The 22,022-nt window shown below is 40.2% G+C and overlaps 1 protein-coding gene across 2 annotated transcripts in view; it reads right to left on the reverse strand.

Annotated features, from left to right (window-relative positions):
* Positions 1-18,194, reverse strand: part of cdh11 (cadherin 11, type 2, OB-cadherin (osteoblast)) — an 87,612-nt gene extending 69,418 nt beyond the window's left edge. Inside the window, exon 1 of one of the 2 annotated variants that reach the window (XM_026191194.2) lies at positions 17,660-18,194. The gene's annotated coding sequence lies outside the window, so the exon portion shown is untranslated. The remainder of the gene's footprint in view (positions 1-17,659) is intronic. The other variant, XM_080288216.1, reaches the window with a different exon arrangement.
* Between the last annotated feature and the right edge of the window lie 3,828 nt (positions 18,195-22,022).

Below are 22,022 nucleotides of genomic sequence, written 5' to 3' on the forward strand. Positions count from 1 at the left end.
GCACTTTGCACAGCAGTGACTGAATGCAGATGAGGACAGTGCTCCGTTATCTTTAAGGTATTAATTAAGGTCTAAAAGTATTTTTTTTCTTACTCATATTGTATGTGCTTCAATCGGTTCCATCGATCTTTTATTAAAAGCAAAGGCCACTTCTTTCACCGCACTGTGTATGGTTATATTTTGAGTCTAAAAGTAGGTAAGTGGAGAGGTAAGATTTCAAGAAATCAACAGACTGTATGAAATATGAGAAACAGTGGTGGTGAATAAACCCAGACTTTTCTTAGCATGTCCAACCAATCAGGAATGCCAAAAATAGCTTGATCGTTATCCAAAACCACACACACGCTCATGCAAGTTGAAGAACTGGAGGCCCCAGCCATGGAAAACTCATCAAATTAGAGTCTGAGAGGGCCAAAAAAAACACGTCTGCAAGAAAAAAAAGAAACGGAAAGAAAAAAAAGTCAAAATGGCATCCCCTCAAAGCTCAAAGGAGGTAGTATGAGTGTGTGATTGCTGTCAGGCTTGGTTTGCCTCAACAGAGGTGTTGGTAACTTGGAAACTTGAAATACACACACCACACTTAGATGGCCAGTGATCAAGCAACGCCTGCACTTTGTTCCTTTTTTGCATCATTCTATTCTTTGTCTCTTCTCTTTTCCATTTCTGTAGTCCACCCTTTCCTTCCTCATTTTATGTATTTTTGTTTCTCTCTCCTCCTCTTCCCCTTACGTATATTTCTTCCATTCCTGTTCCAAAATTATATGGAAAATTCTGATTAGTAGCTATTAAAAAAGCTATATATAATTTTGAGTAGATGCGGTTTAAGTCAAATCTTTCTTTAGCTTCACGGATGTAGAAATAACCTTTCCAGTCACATCTCCAGTCATTCATTTCATTCGTCACTCATTCTTGTTGGTTGAAAACCCGCCTCATCAAGAACTAATAAAGCGTTTCAGCCCCGTCTTTTCCCACCTGTATTTGCCCTAATATGCTCTTATCTCGCAGCTAAAAGCTTTTCTACTTCACTGCGTTGCTCTCATTTCCCTCCTGTGGCTCTGACTCACTACACTTCTCAGTACTCAATGCTGCTGATGTTTGTAATCTATGAATTTTACAATATTTTTTTATTGCTGTGAGTGTCAGTTCCGTGTAAAACACACACTCTGGACACGATTTTTTGTTTTTTCCCAAGAGCATTCTCTGAGATTGTGTAGTTCCTCTGATGAATAGAAAAGCTTTGATATTAGATCTTTCACACAATGTAACACTTCCATTTAAAGACAGCTGAGTTTCAGGTGAGATAAGGAAGCAGATATCATGTATATCACATATTGCGATTAAAATTATGTGTGTTTAGGCCATACCAGTGACCTGAATTACACACCTCAGTATATCTAAGTCATGTTTCTGTCTGCCTGCCTCTCCTCCTGCTGTGTGTCTGTGTCTTTCCTTTCTCTATTAGTGTCTGTGCCTTCAGGCTTCCATCTTTTATTGTTCTGGACAAATAAAGAGATCACACAGAAAAGAGGCCTACAAAAATCACTCCCTCACACATGGACACACGCACGAGCGCGTACACACACAATCAGATGGTTCTTCGGATGAAAGGGGCATTGTGGTAGCATAGCTACAAATCCCGGCAGCCCTCAGCACTCAACAGCTAACACACACTTACACACAACCCCCCACCCCACCCCCCCATCACACACACACACACACACAATTCTTATCGGACAAAACGTTCCTTGTCTTAAAGCCTGACCCGTCTAAACACACAACACTCACACATACACATGCACACAGCTTCATAGAGGTAGATTACCCTCATTTACAAATGTATGGCTTTGTGACTGACCCGTTAGCAAAACTAGAGGGAGCAGTACCCAATGAATTATTCAGCCCCTCCTTAAGGGTTAAAACAGGCGGAAAATATGCTTGTTAAGATGTCAAGGACCAGGAAGAATACACTTTTGAAGAAGGGTTAAAAAAAAGGGTAGAAATTTTCAAAAACTAAGGAATCTGTTTTAGAAAATGTTTTTTTTTTTTATCAAAGATAGTTTTTTGGTTTTAAGATATACAACAGATGGACAAGGTTTCAAAATGAAAGCAACAAACGATGAGTATTTTGTCCTTCAAAAGTTAGAACAATATGCTACATGAATTATTCAGTGCTTCCATAAGAGTGAAAACAGGCGGAAAAATATCACTTGTGAAGTTTTTGAATTCAATATAATAAAATATATAATTTACTAAAGGACAAAATGAATGACGAAAAGAACACGTAATGCCAACTCTCAAGGGTTATTAAAAAAACTAAACAACAACAACAACCAAAAATGGGGAAATTAAGACCAGAAAGCATTAAATTGTTTAAAATGTTTCAACTTTATTATAAAAAGAGAGTATTTCTATGAAGATCTGAGAGTTGTGATGAGTACTATTTTTTTAAATGTCAGAGAAGGAAAATACAGCCTGTGTGTCACCTCCAAGCAGACACATGAATGAAATGATGAAATGACACATCTCTTCCATAAAGACGAACGATCAAAAATCCTTCCGATGATTACATGACTCGGTGGCCTTGGAGACTAAGGTAAATCAATCAGAAAAATAAAAAAATAAATTCTCTACCAAAACCCCTTCCCTCCCCATCTCTCTCCCACTCCTCCCCTCCATCTGTCCTTCTCCTCCCTATTTTTGTCCCTTCTTTCCATCCATCTCTCTTCCCATCTAGCATCTCTTTTGTCTCCTAGCCAGCCTTCTCCTTTCTTAATGCTTTGATCTCTCTTTCTGTATCCATCCAGGCGTATATGAGTGAGTATGGCAGGCTTGCTCGGTGTGCCTCTATGTGCATGGCTGCTTTAGACTAAAACCCCCCCCACCTAATATACTTCTGTCTCTCTCTCTCTCTCTCTCACTCACACACACACACACACACACACACACATTCAAAAGGCCGTAGAACTTTTTGAAAGTCACACCAGATGTTCCGAGCTCCATATTCATGCAACAACATCCTCTTCTTATTGTTTTGCTTCCATGTTTCCTTTATCTCATCTTCTCGTTTCCCCTTCCCCCTTTCTCACTCATCTGGCCTTTTATTCATTTGTTTTCTTTTATAGAACCCCCTCCAACCCCTCTCCTAATCTTGCAGTTTTCCTTTCCCATCCTTGTATTCATCGTTATTGCTTTTAAAAGCCTCCTCTTCACTCCATTTTCTTCATTTTTGTTCCATTTGTGTTTTTGTTATCATTGTATCTCTGGCATGCTCCATTCTTACCCCTCTCTTGCTCCCTCATCTTCAATTTGTTTGGTTGTTTGTAAACCATCTTCTCATCCTTCCCTTTATTCTGCCTCTCTTCCCCTTCCCTATCCATCTCCTCTTCAGTTCCTCTCCTCTTCCGCCCCATCCCTTTTCTATCAATGCAGCCCTATAGTCTAACTCTACAGTCCATTCACTTTTCGCTCAATCAGCTGAAAATGTAAAAAGGAACAGCAGCTTTTTAGTAGTGAAAGCATACCCATTCACAATTATTTCATTATATTCTGGATCTGACAGATGTGCAAAAAGAAAAAAAAAAGGTTTTTATTAATATCGTCATCCTTCCTTTTCCACTCCTCTTCATGTCTCGTCCTTCATGCTAGTCTATCATTATTTTCTTGATTCTTTCGTCTCTCTTGACTTAATTGACTGAACAGGCTTTAGACTGCGTAGATGCATCCTTCATATCATTCCCAAACCTTGCTTGAATATCATGGCATGTTTTTTTTTATTAACCATCTGCATCTCCATTTCCTCGCTTTTCTCATTTCCTCTCATTTTTTGCATCATTTCTCGCCCCCACCCCACCACCCCTTCCCCCGTATTCCCATTACATCCACCACCTCCTCTCTCTCTGCCTGTCATTCTTTCTCTGAGGTCTATTGATTCTCTGCTGGGGCCTTTTCCCCCGTCTTTCAGCTGTCAGAAGGAGATGGGATCTTCTGATGTCCCCAGCCATGATAAACAAATTGTGTGTCTCCTGCAAACCTCTTTGGAATACAGAGCACACACCCACAAATAGGTGAAATCAAAACAGATGGGACACAGAGAGTGATGATCAGAAAAGATGGAAAACGGGAGGCGGTACTGATTTGCACACCTATTCTTTTTTCTTTCTTTTCTTTCTTTTCTTTTTTTTTTTGCATCTCTTGGGGTTTTGAGTGGAGACTAGGCTTTATTGTGGCGCATGTCTTTATTTATCTCCCTGGATATTCTCTGCATTAGCCCCTTTCATTTCCACAACAATCGTTTTTGCAGTTTTCTTTCATGGATCCATCTTTTTGTTTCATATATACATTTATCTGTACTGCAGCAATCATTCCCAGTGTTTTATCCCAATTATTTCATGAGTAACAATATCTTACACGGTCCCTGAATTTCTTTAATTTTCTGCATTGTAAATCAGTTCAAAAAATGAACACTAGTGTTCCAGAGTTGTGTCCTTCCCAATACTATATCCATCCCTTTTCAGTCCACAAATGCTTCCAATCTCTATTATCCCTCTCACTTTTCTTTCTCCACTTTTTTATACCTCCATCCTACCACATTTGCTGCTTAGTTTATCCACACACCCAGCATCTCTCACCGTCAGCCTCTATGCATGTGTCTGTCCCACCTTCTCCCACACCCTCCTTCTCCCCATTCATCCAAGTATTGATTTAGCTGTCCATGATACGCCATAGTGATTGACAGCTACTAATTGGCTTAATCCCACCCCCAGGGGTTTGTGGCTCTTTAGCTGATCTGGATACAGCTGTCCTATTGTCCAACATCTGACACCGTGACCCCGATGAACCAGTGAGGGGGGATAAGAAGGAATATTTTCATTGGAATAACATATTCTTGGATCATTCTCAAATCAAATGAAAGAGTATTGTTGTAGTGCCTTGGAACTATCTGACTCAGTGATTTGTGTGTAGTAATTGGGAGACATTACCTGTATTCCACAGTGTGCACAGAGAGGAAGACAGAATAAACAGACCTCTGTGCACTAACAGCAGGCTTTTGCCAAGTGGTTTGACAGATGAATTCCTGGCTCAAAGGTGAACACTTCTTTCACTGCAATACATGTGCATCAGCAAGCATGTGCCCAGTCGGGAGTGTCCTTGAGCGAGACGCTGAGTCTCTTAGGTTGAAATGGAAAAGCGAGGGAGATGGAGGGAGGGAGATGGTCACCCCAACAGACGAAAAAAGCAGCCCTAAGCAGCCCCAGATTAGCTTTGCACTATTGAGGAGGCAAGGGGCAGAACATAAGGTCTTAGTGGATATCACTAAGCCTTTAAAGACCACCCTTCAGCCTTGGATGTACTCCCCCCATCGTATTTATCCAGTGACTGACGCACACTGTTTACATTCAAATTAGCCCATGGAGACCTTACAGGCTGAAAACTTTGCCTCAAAGGCAGGTCATGATCTGTTCACCTAGAAGTCATTAGTGAGTTTAGATCTTTGAAGCCGTTTTTATTCATAATGATAATGTGTGAAGATGGATTTATTTTCAAAGATGCATGTGCATCATTAAACTCGTAAAGGCCTCGAGATAGCCACAATCTTCATTAATATTTAATAGCCAGTTATTCTCTCATGTCAGTTGCTCAGTGTCGGTTGCGCTTAACATGGAATAAAATTAGAAATTAGAAACATTTCTAATTTCTAGAACAAGTTCTAGAACAATAAGCCTGAGTATATTTCGCAGTATAGTTTGCTTCCTGATCGATTTGGCCTTAAGGCTTCATTTGAACATGACATCAATCAGTCATACCATATTAGTAGAGTCTAGTTGCTTGGCTTGAACATATATACCATCTATACCCGTATTTTTCAAATAATGACTTAATTTGGAATCGACTCTATAAAGATGAACGAGTAGACAGAAACTGAGGGTGGAGGTAAGCAGTAGAAATTGATCAGCAGTGTTGCGGACCATTACATCTACCATGCATGTGTAATGACCCTTATTACCACTCTGATTCATATATCCCACCCATTACCCACAAACCACTTGACTCGGTGACAGACTGGAAGACACAAGGGTCATTGTGCCAAAACATCCTCCCATGCTAAAAGATCCCCTCTTTTCTCTGCCTCTATTCTCAGTATAGTAACCCCCACCCCTTTTTTGTTTTTCATTCCTACATGGTTGGTGAAGCCAAGTCCCCTCCCTTATTTCTTCAGGTTAACACAGAGAGACCTTTGTTGTTCCATACCTCAATAAGCCTACACTGTTGGTTCTCAAAGTTCCCTCAAGGCAAAGACACCCATACGTATCCCAACAATCTGGACGACTCCTCAAGAGCAGTCCCTTTTGCTAAACTTCTCCCAAACTGATGTTTGTTGTAGTAGCTGATCTTTTTGAAATTTATACTGACAGTCAAACATTCCCAGAGAGGCAAAGAGATAAAGTAAGACATGCATTTGCATAGAACATAACAAAATCACTGTATAAATTCTGTGGAAACAACTTAAACAATTCATTCTTATTCATTCTACATTATATTTGAAATTCCATTGTATCCTTGAGGACTGTAAAACCCCTTTATGAAACTCAAAAAGTGTCCTTAAGTACCTGAACCTGCTAAAGTAAATTGTTTTGAATGAAGGTGTTAAAGTTACTCCACCTGAAATATGAATAAAAGCGAGCGAAAATGGAAATCCTAATAAATAAGAAGGTTATTTTTCACTTCAAAATTTCACAGCAAGATATTTCCTTTGATATACTTCTTTTCATCTTGAGAATGAAACCAGATGACATTCAGCTCTTTTTGCGCTAAACAGAGCTTAAAGATTGGTGCATCGTCTGGTTGAGTAAAATATAAACATGCTCAGTGAATAAAACATCGGTAGTATTTCCTTATATACAAAGGTCAAAACATCTGTTTATACATTGAGTGATCTGTACCGCTGTATGCCTGCCCTCCAGCACAAGCACAGACACACACACACTCGCAAATATACTGTTATTACAGTATATTTGCAGGGACTTTTATGCAGACTACATCCACTTTGACTCCTAATACACACAGTATCCTTCACCACTCAACCTAATGCTACATTACTTCAACAATCTCAGAAGACTTTGTTCAAAGCTTCAACCTTGTCTGGAATTTTTTAAGTCTTTCTGTGCCTTTGGAGTCATCTGGTTCCTGTAAAGATAAGAGTAAAGTGAGATGCTTGCTTAGACTTACACCCACACTGAGCCTTGCATATGACGTTTGAGCACTGAGTGACCTTGCACCTTCAGATGACATGGGCTCATGCAGACAGACTGCCTGAAATGACTTTTATTTGTTGCTGATGGTGATACTCAGGTGCAAGGGCATGGGCACACGAACGTGCAGAGGGTGTGTGACATTGTGTGGTCAGCTTTAGCAATAATATCTGAAAAAAACTCACATGCATGGACACATTGGACTAACGCTCACACATACATGGTGACCTTGTTTCTTCAACGTGGCCACTAGAATCTAAACAATGTTGATGACATTTGCTTTCACGATATCACAATAAAAATAAACATGGCTGTGACAAATGTGATGTCATTCCACATAAACACTGAAAACGCAATAGTTGATAATGGCCCCGAGGAACTGCTACTTCACTGGATTTAAAAATAACCTCAACTGGGTGTAGTGGTAATGACGACCACTGCCATTTTGCAAGATCATTTAAAAATACAAGGAATATTAAACATCTAATAGCAAATGTTAAATATTTAGAGGTGTAAATATTGGGTTAAATGTAAAAATCTCCAACCTGTACAAACAATCTGTGATAGTGCGTTATTCTACAGTGACACATTAATCCTACTTTATTGTCAGCACTGCTTTGGCTTATGTTAAAGTTAAGAGAAATTAAACATTCGCTTAAATTCTCTTCATGTTTAAAGAACCCATAGAACCTTGTTTTCATTTTCCTCCTATGCAGTACTTTTCACAAAGGGATTAGTGGAAGTGTGAAGAAAAAGTGTCAGTGACTGAATAGAAGAGGATCTGCCTCATATCAGTCCTTGTACCTTTCCCTATATATAGCTATGGCCTTCTGTAGCGCAATAACAATTAGTCAGCCCTAGAAGTGGCAATACATTTTGCTCAACTCTTCTCTTTTCACTGAAAAGGTCAATGCAGTCACAGCACAACTAAACAGAAAGTATAAGAGAGAGCTAACGAAAGTCAGAGGATGAGGAATGTAAACTATTTAGATGAGGGGAGACAGGTAAAAGAAGAGAGGAATAAAAATGAAAACTTACAAGGAGAGATGACAGGAAAAAAAAATGATGTTGCTCTATAAAACTGACCCATGGTCAGGGATTAAGGCATGGAGCGGGGAGGGAATATACTGAAGTCAAACCAGTCGAATGGAAAAAAGTGAAATTAATAGTGTCCAATGAAGAAGCTGCAGTCATATTCAATCATATTACACTATTATACGTGTCACGGTCAATGAAGCATGGCTAGGGAAACGGAGAGGAAAAAAGAGAGAAAGTATAGCAAAGGGGTGGAGGACCTTAAGAAAGAAGGGGAGGGACAGAAAAAAATGAGTAAAAATGCAAAGAAGGAATGCAGGGTTTTAGCCAAAAGTAATGACACAGAGAAAGAACAGCAAATAAAACAAAATAATGAAACAGAAGCAAAACAGAAAGTGACAGAGGGAGGAAAATGAAGAGAGGTTATTATGCTAAAGAGGTCAAGCTTGCAGTAATGCTGTCTTGTAGAAAAGAAAACTGGGTTTTTCTCTATAGGCTTAGTACAACAGTATGTGTCAGCGTCACATGTACACTGTTATCTCGTTTTTTCCCCCATGTCTTTTTATGTACGTGTCAGTGAGCCATCGTCTGGCGTGACACCATCAAACCAAAGCTGGTAAAATGTAGATTTTACCTAGTTAATCTAATCTCATGGGTTCTTCTGTGGCACCGGTGTGAGTGGATGTGCACAGAAAACAGACACACCTTCGCCTCTCAGATCGCAGTATCTCTGCAAGGATTCCGAAGAAATTCAGGGTTCTGCGAGATTGGCTCATTTAGTGAACTCACAAATTATGCAGCTAGGAAAAAAGTATCATTCATGCATTCTAATATGGTGCATAATTTAGCAATCATGTTAAATTACACAGAAAGCTGCTATATGTTATAAGGGAAAAAACTCTATGTAATACATTTCTCCAGGCCGGGTTTATTTTTGGAAATTTTTCAGAGAGTAACACTTGTGTTCATTTGAAGCACAGTGGGAATAAATACAGGTGGGGGTGAGGGGGCTGAGGTATACTGAAGGGGACAGGAGGAGAATGAAATGTGGAGGACAGGAGAAGGGAGATAAGTAAAGAGGGAAAGGAAGGGGAGGAAGAAGAGGACTGAGGAAAGAAGGAAGGAGAGAACAAGAGAGGATGAGACAGAACTGGATGAGAAGCTGTAGATAAGTCCCAGTGTGATCAAAGCATTACTTTGACATCAAATGCAGGCCTTGCCAGCATACTGACTGGTTAATGCTAGAAACACTTTGAAATATTAGAATATGTGTGGCTAAGAAGCTTCTCCTCATATTTGTCCACTTCATAGGGATTTACATATTGAGATTAATGCGTTATAAAGTGATAAACATTTTAACTACCTATGGTCACATCTAATTGTCTTGCAGCTGTCCAACCATTAACAGTTACATGCATTCTGATTGTCTCCATCTAATGACTTTAATGTGCCTTAAAGACAGGTAAATCGTGGTTTAAAATCCCATTACTGAACACCCACATCATTCACATCACAATACAAGAAAAACAATTCCGTCATAAATAGCCCCATATGCCAGCAGACAGGACAAAGAGCCAATTTGTTGCATGAAAAACTGGTTTCCATTACCGTGTTTGTTTAAACTGTTTTAAAATAATTCAACCTTAAAAAGCAATTTTACTGATAAATAAGCCAAATATGAAGGCATACAATGTGACATAAATAAAAAGATAAGAAATAAGTGAACGTATGCAACAGGATTATTACGCTACTTATGTTCACAGAGCCTGTTTCGGCAAATAGGTGCCAGAGCCCTTCCTCTCTCGATGACATAAGACTGCAAACTTAACTACTTTTTTGTGTATTCCGCCTTCGAGCTACATCTTCGGAAAGCTCATTATGCCGCATATGAATTGTGTCATCCAGTTTCAGTTCTCATGTTCATATTTTCTTAAACAGTAGAAAAACAACAGAAATACATGCAGGGAGGGACAAATGATGAATGTTCTTGGCCAGATGGAGGTCACAGTAACATGGTTTTTAGACTGTGGAGCTACTGAAATGCCACATTTTAGTTAAACTATTTATCAGTCTGATCTGCATGTCTCTTCAACACTCCCTCTAATGCAGAGTCCTCTATCTAACCCTGCTTATAATCAGATAAGCTATATGCAGCATTTGCTTTTCTGGCCGGCCACTGACACTTTGTGTGTTTGTGTGTACGTTCAGCTTCTGGTTTCGACACCACTTGCTGTGTCTTTGTCAGCACGTGTCCTGCAAAATAAATCATTTTCCACAATTTAAACCTGATTTGAACTGATTTGAACTGATTTGTCAGCCACTAATGTGCACATATCCTCACATATATAAAGTATGATGCAAACAGGATGCAAACAGAAAAGCATGGACACACACTGTACCTTGAAACCATAGCTAACTGTCCATAAAGTTCACCTTTATAAATGTGTTCCATCAGCAAAATTAACTTGCTACAATTAACATAACCGTGTTAATTATGGTAATCAACAGCACACCCACTGCAGGTACATGCTCAAACCTGTGCGCGCCTGTGCGTGTTTGACAAGTTTAGTGGAGATAAATGATAGAGGGAGTGAGAAAATGATGGTACGGACAAAAAAAGAAAGATGGGGAATGAGACTGATAGCTTGAGTTTGACAGGTGATTTAAAATAAAATAAAGTTCAAAAGTCAATTAACTGTTTAAGTTATTTGTTAAACAAAAATACCTAAAAGTAATTAGAAGACACTGCTTTAGGCTATGGAAGTTTTTTCCATGACTTGTTGCATGTAGTATCACAACATAGTAATTGATGACAAGTGTAGTAACTTATAAAACATAATCAGTTTGAGGGAAAAAGGTGGACAAGCCCACTATGAATAACTTTATGACAATACTTAATGGTTATCTTGCTGAGGATATTCTTAGACATAGATTTAATGCGTTTTCTTATATTAACATAAACATAAAGCCTAAAGTCTTCAATATCAAACATGCTTTTCAACAACTATCACAATGTGGTAGCAACCCAAAAGGTCCTCTGCTTTCCAAAATGTCCTCATACCAATGCTCTAAAACTCAAGCTGGTGCTCACTATGATAGCTGGACAAGTACAGACACACACACACACAGAGTTAATTATTATCCTGAATAATGAGAAGCAAATGACTCATTAAATCTCTCCTTGACCCGCACGCAGAAACTAGCCACTGTTCCTCACATTCTTTCTTTCTCACTGACTCTACAGTACCTCATACAAAACTTGTCAAACCAGACGCCTTTTCAGCTGTGAATTATTAATTGGCATTAAAGAAAGAGCCCAAATTTCTCTTTGACCCCAATCCCGAGTACTTTTGTACCAGAGCGACCGCAAAAAGTAAAGAAAATCTCCTGAAATTCATAATTGAGATGAACTTTGTTCTCGACCTTCATCCCTTATTTCCTTTCCCTCTCGCTCCCTCACTCTTTTTCAGTGTCTCTGCCTGTGACATGCTGTCTGCCAAAGCAGAAATATAGTTACATTTGACTGTTTAAAATAAAATAACAAACATGGTTTTCTTTTTCCTTAATATGATTGGTGTCCACGAGACAGCAGAGCACCTGACTGGACCCAAGGACTGTCACAGAAAACAAATTACACTTATTTTTCAGGCCCACTCTGTCACACTCGTGCATACACCTACATCTATACAATATATCTAAAGCATATATATATATATATATATATATATATATATATATATATATATACACACACAAAACCATTGTTAAAAGAATCACATTTGCAATCAATTAGATTTCACAAATGAATATTCTGGATGAAAAGTTCAGGTGCCTATACACGTGCCCATACAAGGTGTTCTGATCAATATAAATCGCTGTCTCGAATAATCAATTTCCAATACAATCAATATCAGTGTCAACCCTGTATTCCGATCATCAATGGTAAAATCGATGAAATCACTCATTAATCCTGAATTAACATTGATCCAGACTCCACTGTTTTTGCAATTAAACTGCAGCCTCATCGCCTAGCAGTAAATCCACGCAGCCTTTTCTGCCAGTGCTCAGCTCTTTTATGCAGGAGTGAGAAGGTCGACCATGCCGAGGATCACTATTCAGCTAACAAAGCTTTAATACTGGAAACCAACACAGCTGCAGCTGCAGCATGTCGTTTTAGGTGCGCATGATGCGAGGGCAATTAAAAGTGAACACCTAATTGATGCTGTAGTCTCTCTGTGCTGCCACATGTTTTTGTTTATTTGCTCTAACTGGTGTCCTTGTTGCTTTGTGGTATTACTTGTGGTGCAGTTTCCCATCTCTGAGTACTTGCATGCATCCCATCCAGCTTTAGTCTGCACTGCCTAAATTACTTCAATGTGACTTTGCTTATCAAATAATGAGAGCATGGGACACATTCATGAATCACGCTGCTTGTTAGTTTGTTTCGGTCAACAAAATTGAAAACATTTTCCAATTTAGTGATTTTTCACTTGATATTCAAGTTATTGGTTTTCTTTTCCTTTTTAGGGATACAGAGAACGGAATCAAAACACAGTATGCGCTACGTTGAAGGAAGGGAAACGGGCCAAAAAGTAGAGAGTAGTCAGACTAAAGTGCATGAACTGGAACGGGTGCACTGTAATTTAAAGTCGCTGGCATGTAGACCAATTGAGGAATAATTGAAACCACATGAGCTCAAGAAAGAAAAAAAAACATACAAACGCCATGCTTAAGGCCAAAGAAACTAAACCCAGTATGTCATGCTGCATGGGAACTATGTCAACACTACTAAGCCACCTGTGTTGTCTCACTCTTCCCCACGTGCACCAATACCCAGGAAATCATCAAATACAGACAAATTAACTTGCTTTTTTTTTTTCCTCCTCCACCCCCCCACCCCCCACCCCCACCCCACACACCGCTAGAGAACAAGTATGGGGATTAGAGGTCAAAGGCACTAATTACTGACTCTGCCATTTAGTCCGGTTGAGATGAAAGATTAGAGTTATAATCCCATTCCGCTGCCATAGGAAATTATATATCAGCCTAACATCAATCTGGCCTCACATTCTGCTGTTTTAAATAGATGAAGATCGATCTAAGGGAAAGAGAGAAAAAAAGCTGACGTTTAACCAGTTGTGTGTGCTGACTCTGCTTTCTATTGAGCCCATGGAGCAAGGGGCTGGAAGAAAACAAAATTTAAAAAAAAAAGTCCAGAAGCAGAAGGCAGAACTCAATTCTCCACCAATGTTCCCCCACCCCGTTCTCACTGGGAGGTAACGTGAATGTGAAGGTAAGAGAAACCAGTCACAGTGGACAGGCTTATCCAGACAGACAAGATTTGTGCGTGTGTGCGCGTGTGGGTCTGTCTGTTAGGGGCGTTCATATTGAATCCTGTATCCCTGGGGAGCCTAACTACCTCTCCATCTCTCTGACTGGCCCCCTGAGAGAGACAGACAGAGCAGGAGAAAGGAGAGAGATTGGAAAAAGAATTAGAAATAAAGAGCAGAAAGAAGGAAAAGGAGCAGTGGAGCCAATACTGCAGCAAAGCCCAATAGCTCCCTCTGTCGTCATCTAGAAATGGTCCAGTAGCTCTTCCATTCATTTTCCCCTTTACTGTCTTCTTTTTGAGTCCTGTTTCTTTATCTGCAGGATCACAACTTTATTCTATCTTTTAAGCCTCCCTTTCATTATTTAAAAAAACTACTTTACGATCACATAACTTACGAGGATGAGCAGTTGGTGCCTAATTAAAAATAAATATAATGATTACAGTGTAATAAATTAATCCCTCTATTTTGTTTCCTCCCTAGGGTGCTACATCAGCACTGCTTGCAGGCAGATGCCTTTAAACTCAATCCAGAAAGCAAGGTTGTTTTCTTTTCATTCTCTTTTTAAGATTCTGTCTTACTCGTTTCATGAATGTGGAAAGATCAACATAATTAGTCCCATCAAATCTTTAAAAAATCACTCAAAGCTGATCAAAATTAATACTTATAAGTAAAAAGCAAATTTTATATTGTCTGATTTTTCTGCATTTGCCATTAATTTAAAGAACATTTTCAAATGCTGCTTCTTTTTCCTTCTTTTGTGAAACTCTGAAGAACGTCAAATAACATCAACAGGAATTATTGCTACACACTTGGACTGAGTCTATAGATACATAATAGGTAAACATAGTGTCTAATGTGCATAGTGTCTAAGATAAGTCATGAGAAAGTTCCCACAGATTGAATTCTGAGTTAGAGAGTTTGAACTTAACCTAAATATCTTCTGGCCTTCTCATGTCCTATCACACATTCCAGAAGAAATGCTAAAGCTCGTTAAGCTTAATTCTATCTTTACTAACTATAACTAGCACAGCTATGATGCACAGTATTTCCAGTGCCAGGTTCTGAAACCACTTCAGTAAAAACCAACAAATCTGACGACATTTCTGTGTCAGTTTCTGTGCAATTTCTTGGCTGAACATCAGGGAAAAAATCTGATACCTCTCCCACCCCGCTTTCATCTGTCATCCAAGCCAGGTTTCTGTATGCTGCTCACCCTAAATAGCACAAAGATGTACTGGTACAAGGGAATTATGTGTGTCTGCCCTGCTTTTAAGGTATACAATCACTTCTGCAGACATAAAACCACATTTTTGCGGGAACTGTTCATTCCTGCAATGGCTAAGTGAAGGCAGGCAGTTTCTACTCGCATGTCTCATTTCAGCTCATACGGCAGTGACTCTCAAAAAGGAATGAGACTGACTACTCTACTGATAGACGTCACGCTGCCCTCCTCTCTTGTCCACCACCTCCTCCTTTGCTTCACATCCTGATAGGAGTCATGCTCTTTTCTGCTCAGCTGCTGCTCCTCCGACCGTCTGCCCCGTTGTTTCTCTCTGCCCTGCACCTCATCTCCTCTGCAGACCACATCCCCTCATTTCCTTTCCTGCACCTCTTTTTTTGCCTCTTGATCTTTTCCTCTTTTACTCTGCCCACACTGTATTATTGTTTGAGTGAAATATTGGGAGAATGAAGAATTAATTGGTGAATTAAGAAAACATCCAAAAGCACAAGTTGAGTGATACTGTTGTGCTACTTACAAAAACCCTTTGTGGAGCCAGAGAGCGACAGCTGTGATGTTGAGCTCTGTCATTAAGTGAACATAAGAAGCAGCAATTCAAAACTACTAAATTAGGGACCTTCTTTGTGTGTAATATGTCTTTTAAGTGGCCAGTGAGCCACAGTGTCTCAGAACTAAATATAAAAAAGGGGAATTCTGCTGTTCTTCGCTGCAGTGACTGGTCTGTAGGCTAATTGGCAAACATTAAATAAACAGGGAAACGCTCTCTGAAAAGTAACCACATAATAAGGAAGTGTGGGGGGAACCACAACAGCACAGTTACAACACTTGTAAGAAGGGAATTAAAAAATGAAAAAAAAATGCCTGTCGAAAATATAACACAATAAGTTCCAAACCCTTTCCCCCCTTATTTACTAAACTGCAGTTAGAGCATCTAATGGATCCATTTCTCTGCATCTTTCCTGCTCCATTGTAGACTGCAGACTTTTTTCAAGGCAACACAAGAAAACATCTCTCCAGCCAAGCCTGGCTGCTAGGAACCCCCTGTCGAATAAATACAACAGCAGCAAATGATTTTCTCAATGGCTCCCATAAGACTGAAGCGCACAGACAGAGTCGGAGAGATTGCTGTGTAGAGAAATGAAGAGAGAGGAAGAGGAGGGCGAGAGAATGGTGAGTTGGAGGGGGTTGAAATGCAAAGGGGAGAGCAAAGGTACGGGAGAGAGGGGAGACATTTTATACAGCAACAGTGTGGGAGACAGAAGGGGGAGAGGGAGAGAGAGATTATTGCCTGCTTGAGAGCAGCAATCTTGAGTTGTGCCATGAATACCAAAGATACAGCCCTGGAGTTAACGCCCCCCCCCCCCCCCCCCCCAAACACACACACCTCTCTAGCTCTCTTTGCTCCCCCATTGAAAACGCAGCGGAATTGCAGATGCCCAAAACTACACACCGATATCTCTTTTACTCTCTGCTGAAAGCGGCTGAGCAGCAGACCAGTTCCAAATCCATCTGTAATTATTCATATCAGACCAGCATGCGCACAGACCCAACCAGTACGGACAAATCTACTCTACTGAGCAAATTTCACTGGATGTCTATGCAACAATTTACAAAATGATCTAATGTGGCCCTACAGGGATGCTAAGCCAAACGCACGGACCTAATTGAGTGCAGAACGAGCCTGAATGAGCCTATGGGCAAGTGATCTGTATGCATTTTTTATGCAGTTTCACCAGCGCTGGCGCACACCAAAAGGGCAAGAACGCCGCTCCGCTTCAAGTATTCAAACGGACTGAATACTAAGCTGCGTGGAGTCTTCAGGGATTCACATTTCAAAATCACAAAATCAATTAGCTTCCAAATCAGTAATGACCCCGCAAAAACCAGAAAACGAGAAAGAATGAAAGAAGGGGAAATGGCGAAAAAGGGGAAAATATTGGGGATTGAGAATTTTAAATATGCCGTTTTGATTTTACAGGAGGAGGATAAGTTGGGGGAAAACGCTTTCTGGAAGAAACAGGAAGAAATATGTTAAATAAATGCAGATTAACTGTAACACTAACAAATATTTCTTTCCTGGAGTGGGCTAAAGGGACGCAGTGAATTTATCTGTTTACCGAATTATGTGACCGCAACCCCCCCTCACACATCCAGACTCTGTTGATGGTGATCCAAGGAAAAGTTCTGCGTCGCAGTTACGCGGAGCCGCCGGGAGACACGGAGACAGCGAAAGGGAGCTTACTCCTAGATTAGCTACTATAGGCTACGTGGGCAGACTCACAAATACGCAAACGCAGTTGGATGCACTCGCAGACCAAATAAGTAAAAATATGCAGAAACACTGCAAGAGAAACTTTAGTGAATCCACGCTCTGTTATGCGAAAACCACACAGATCCAACCGTCGTCCAGTGGCCCGGAGGAACGAATAAAGTCTGCACTGTTACTGGCAGCAGCACAACAAATAAAACCAAGTGCTGTCTTTAATGCGCAAAGGATCTTTGGGTTTTGTGAGATTTTCCATTGTTAATCAAACATAATCAAGTCCGATATCATCTCCGAGTAATCTTCCTATAATGTATAAGAAGTGTTTGTGCGACAGTTTGGTTTAGTCAAGAGTCTAACCAGAATCTCCCCAGCATCCCGGGAACCTAAACCTTTAACTTCGCTGGCTCTCGTGTGTTTTGCGCTCAGGAAAGCCTCTGCAGAAGAGATGCGCGGATAGTGAGAAGAGAGACATACGATGGAAGTGTGTTGATGTAACTACGGCAAAATCCCAGTCCTTAAACTCCAGTGGTCTTACCTTGGAAGTGAGACTCCGTGCGCAGCTCGTTCACCCAAGTGTCCTCAATACATACAAGCCAGTAGAGATCGGCCACTTGACTTAAGTAGTATTGCTTCTTTTACCAGATGTCCAACACATCCACTGATTAAAAGCCCAGTTTTTCTATGTTTACGTGCGCTTGGAGATGAGAGGGTAGAAATTCAAGCTGAGCCAAGTGGGTTTCCCGCTGGAGCTCAGTGGCAAAAAATAATAAAAAAAAAAAACAAACCAGTCAAGCGAATTTAAAGATAAACTGAAAAGAGAGGACAAAAATGAAAGAGCAGTCATGCGTCTTGATGAGGTCCGAGACTGAAGTGATGGAGAGGAGTGGAGGGGATGGTGAGGAGGTGGGTGTTGGAAGAGAAAAAGAGAGGAAATCACCGTAGCATCCCTCCCTCCTTCGGGTAACAAATCCGGTACCGTCAGCGCCGTTTATCCGTCCTCCCTCCTGGAGCATCGGAAGCGATGTGAGGGAAACTGAACGGCGCGCAGCAGCAGCAGCGAGAGAAGAGAGGGAGGGAGAGAGAGAGAGAGAGAGAGGTGTCGCTGCCGTTGGAGGGCGTATGAAACTGGTAATCCTCTCTCTCCTCTTACTCCTGTATCGGTAGTAATTTTGTTATTCGTCGGAATTAAATAAGTGGCACCTCAAATGACAAACTCAAGTGGGGCAAACCTCTCAATACACATTAACATTTTCAGATTTTATTACAGTAGAAATATAATTTGTTTAGTTATTTTTGACCGTGGTTGCAAAAAGCATTTGCACTGAGAAGGATACGTTGTTTAATGAGGTTTAGGCCACATTATAGCCTTATCTGTATTGTAACACTGTACACCCTTCCCACATCAAAATCCACCCTGAGAGGTTACAGCAGAAGAAGCCCTGCAGGAGGGTAACTGAATGCAACAGTTGCTATTTCCTCATTGGCTAAGAGGAGCTTCCAACCGCTACCAGCAGAGATTTAGAATTGCACAGAGAGCCAATGAAAGGAGAGGACGGCAGGCCTGCTATACACAGAGAGTGTCGCCTACAAAAGTCCAGTGTAAACGATGTAATTGGCCATGAAAAAAAAAGCTGGAAAAACCCACACCTGGAAAACTAAATTATGAATGGTTTGAAGGAGTATTTCGTAAAGCAACGCTCGACTTGTAAACATCTGCTATTATGGATCCCTTAGTCTCAGAAAAAAATAGATAGTGTGTCAATTACACTAACCCAATGATTGTTACTTTTGATATTAATGTTTTGATATTTTGAAACATTCAAAGTCTGCTTAAATGAAGCGATTTCACACAAGATAGACACACACAAGAACCTATAAAACAATAATTTAAAGCCTTTAAACCAATACATTTCCAATAGTTTTATCTTTCTCGGAAGATTCATTTTACTTGGAATCCCATCATGACTTTTCAGCCTACTCAAGTTGTTTATTTGGCCAGTCCTAACAAAATCTTAACCACAGCTTTCACAAGTGATGACACATAAGTGCCACATCGAGCCATTCATAAATGCCTGTATCAGCTGCCAGTTGCTCACCCCCATCCGTAAATTTCTGTATGTATTTTGGATGCTAATGGCAGGGGTAAAAAAAAAGGCTCACAAGCATGGTTCACTTGCAGGGGTTCTCATTCAGTGGGGAGCAGTAGATGATAATGCATATTTTCATTATAGCATTCAGCAGGCCTTTATTACTTTGGATGCAAAATGACATAATTAGATTAAGATAAAGGGCAGGTTGTCAAATGTAATTACAGGGTATTTCTGGCCATAATGAGTGAAAATGTAAACAACTGCAGCCTTTTGCACACAATTTTTCATTTCATAGAGTCTGGTACGTTTCAATAAAAAAAGTCAGCCTTTGAATGTATTTGAAATTCTTAATGCACACTGACTTCTGGTTCAAAACCCAGTCTTTTCCATGCCAACAGCCTGCAAGGGACAGCGAGGTGATGCTACAAAAGAAATGGACTTTTTTCTCTTCTTCAAAGACAGAGAAGTTTCATGTTTTTTGGGGAGTTATATGCACACTCACCTTTCTCACTGCTGCTGAGTGAGGATAAAATGGTTTTGGAAATTTTCAGCACAGCAAACATTGAGGCCATAATTCATTGGTTTTACATTTTTAAATTTTGATATATATTTTTTTCAAGGTAAAGCTTGTAGCTGGATTTTTCTTCATATAAGATACTGTTTCAAATAAAATAAAAAAATACACAAACCCTTTGTTTGTTTAAAATTAAACATAAAACATGGAATCAAACCATGCTTACAGTTCATCTTAATCCTTCCATATATTTTTCTTTCTATTCTTAACTTAGCAGCTCCATGTAGAGAAGGATTTGTAAACCAACCGTAACTCAAGGGTTATCTGCTTTCCTGTATGGTTATTCTGAAGGTTCCCCACAGCTGTGAAAATCTCATGTTATAATCTGGAAAATCTTTATTTTTTATTTTTGAAAAAAAGGCAGTTTGTTTGATGTAAGCTTGGTAGTTCATGAGTCTGTAGAGGGATAAGGTTAGTGAGCTAAAGACAGAAATATTAGGCTATTCTCTTTTTTCTGGCATATCTGATACTGTAGCAGCTGATGGTTGGAAGTGTGTCGCCAACCAGTCTTCTAGGCTAAGCCCCTTTTCCATTAGTACCTACTCGGATCGACTCTCCAGGGACTGACATGGCTCAGCTCAGATCAACTGGTTTTCCATTACAACCCAGTAGTACCTTGTTTGCGTGCTTCTCGTCTGCGTGTTCCGCGATGGAATTAATATGGGAGACAATTGCTACAACAAAGATGGATGTCGAAGCAAATGTATACCTGCTGCTCTGTCTGTGTTTTTTTTTTGTCAGACTCAGGGGAGCACAGCATTGTTTTTTGTAGTCATTTCCCTCATTGCTGAGTTTAAAAAATGGCGGTTTTGATTTTCGAGACGATCTCATGACTCATCGAGTGACGCTACTGATCAGCCAATCGGTCTCATGCAGTCTGGCAACGTCACATTTTAGTACCTGCTCAGATCGCTTGGAAACCAAAGTACCAGGTACTATGACCTAATGGAAAATCCTGAAAACCATGCCAAATCAATCCAAGTAGGTACTAATGAAAAGGGGAAGAAGTGATTCAAGTAGGTTCTAAAATGTGACATCGTCAGACTGCATGCCACTGATTGGCTGATCAGTGGCGTCATGAGAGCATCTCATTCAAGAAAATCAAAACCACCATTTTTGAATTCCGGCAACGAGGGAAGTGTCTACAAAAGATAACATCGTGTTCCCCGAGGCAGACAAAAAGTCACAGACCGAGCAACAGGTGTATCATCACCTCAACATCCACCTTTGTTGTAAAGTTTGTGTTGCATATGATGTTATGGCATGCTTTGTCATTTTGCTATAATGATTGACCACATACATTAGGTGGTACTCGACCGTAATGGAAAACCAGTTGATCCAAGTCGAGTTGTGGTGAGCTGTGTGCATTCAAGCTGAGAAGGTACCAATGGAAAATGGGCTTAACCTAGAAGACTGGTTGGTGACGTACTGACAACCATCAGTTGCCATAATTGCTGCTACAGAAACAGCTGGTGATCAAAATGGATTGCTAAAGCCTCACTCGGGCAGGACCAAAGACCAACGACAGTAAGTAAAAAGACAGTGAAAATAAGACTAAACACACAGTTGAATAAAGGGAAACCAAGTGCAACATACATAAGCCCAAGCTGGGCGCAAGCCATTATCCTGGCCGAAAAACCCGGGACCTATGCCACCTGTGAGTTATTCCAGCACCACTCCTCCAGTCTAGCTATGTGAACTTTATAGGTTTCTAAAGCAGGGCAATTATCTCTCAGCAGCCAATATGTCTGTGGCTGGTATGTCCAGGCACAAATGCCAATGGACAACTTGCTCATAGCAGAGAGATGCAGGTGACATCTGCTGAGACTTCATCATCCTATGCCCTGAGATAAGATCATATTAGAAATTTACAGTGAGGTTCTTTTTGCTGAAGAAAATGATAGAAGATGTAAGGTAAGTGACCTCCAGTGACCACATGAAAAAGTCACTGTAGAATGTGTGATGAGGAGGAACTTGTCACTCTGGAAACAGAAAACAAACTTTGTAACATATGCTTAACTATGTAAAACAGTACATTTTAACTAACACATTCTCATCCTGGTGTGTCTAATACTGCCGTTCTGTCAGAAGCCGTTACCGTTACAATAATGAAAACACATTTTCTTTTGAAATCTGAGCTTTTATGCCCTGACTGCAGCAATATTGGATGCTCTGTTTTTTAAAGTGTGCAATATGGATGTAGTGGGGTTAGAATAAGTCAGAATTTTGTCTTG

Source organism: Astatotilapia calliptera, chromosome 13, assembly GCF_964374335.1.
Source record: "Astatotilapia calliptera chromosome 13, fAstCal68.1, whole genome shotgun sequence".
Taxonomy (NCBI): Eukaryota; Metazoa; Chordata; class Actinopteri; order Cichliformes; family Cichlidae; genus Astatotilapia; species Astatotilapia calliptera.